This window comes from Triticum aestivum, unplaced genomic scaffold, assembly GCF_018294505.1.
Source record: "Triticum aestivum cultivar Chinese Spring unplaced genomic scaffold, IWGSC CS RefSeq v2.1 scaffold40964, whole genome shotgun sequence".
Classification (NCBI taxonomy): domain Eukaryota; kingdom Viridiplantae; phylum Streptophyta; class Magnoliopsida; order Poales; family Poaceae; genus Triticum; species Triticum aestivum.
The window spans coordinates 4,312-5,454 of record NW_025230541.1 but is presented as its reverse complement, the minus strand read 5'-3'; positions in this window follow the sequence as shown (position 1 = coordinate 5,454).

The following is a 1,143-nucleotide window of genomic DNA, read 5'->3' as shown; positions in this document are numbered from 1 at the left end:
CGAGCCCCTGCCCCGTCGCCGTCGCCCGCCCCCGCGCGCCGCCGCCGCTGTGAGCCACCGCGCCGCTCCAGCTCTGTTTTTGTTAATTTTTATTAGTTTAATTTTTTGTTCAATGTATATATATATATGTGTATGTATGTGGCTATATATATAATGTATATGTGTATGTATGTGGCTATGTGTATGTAGATGTTCAAAAATTGTTCAGAGCATGTTTTTGTTCATATATGTATTTTTTGTTCATATGTGTATTAATGTTTTCATATATGCAAAAGATAGATTTTTAGAAAAGTTAGGTTTTTTTCTGTTCATAGATTTTTTTTGGTGATATTAATTATTGTAGAATATGCAAATGTTTGTATATTCATATGAACAATGCATTAGGCAAAACCTTTGTTTTTTTTCGAAATTTTCTATCTGAACAATTTTTTTAAACAAGCAATACTAAAAGAATGAGAGGAAAAAGGAAAATAAGAAGAGGAAGAAAGGAGAAAAAGAGGAGAGGAAGAAGAGGAGAAATAAATAAGAAGAGGAAAAAAGAAGAAAAAGAAGAGGAGAAGAAGAAAGGAATAGAGGAGAAGAAGAAAAAATAGAATTCTATTTTTTCTTCTTCTCCTCTATTCCTTTATTCTTCTCCTCTTTTTTTTCTTCTTTTTTTTCTTCTTCTTCTTCCTTCTTCCTTCTTTCTCTTTTCTTCCTTTTCATTAATTATTTTCCTTTCTCGAGGGAGAAGAAGAAAAAGAAGAGGAGAAGAAGAAAGAAAGGAATAGAGGAGAAAGAAGAAACTTCAACACGAGCTAGGGGGTGGTACCGATACCCCCTCCCCGATAACTATCGAGGACACCCAAACCCTAGAGAGAAAACGATGTTGGTCTCCTACCCCCTCCCGCCGCGCCCCTACCCGACAAATTAACTCTCTCGGGGCCACCCAAATTTATCAAGTTAAAAGAGCGTTGTCGTCGAGGCCATCCCAAACCCTTGAAGCGTTGTGTCGAGGCGACCCCAAACCCTAGAGAAGCAGCGTCGAGGCCACTAACATGATTCCTTATTGTGATTAGCTAGCTAGTTCTATGTTTGCCACTAATATATATATATATATATATATATATATATATATATATATATATATATATATATATATAT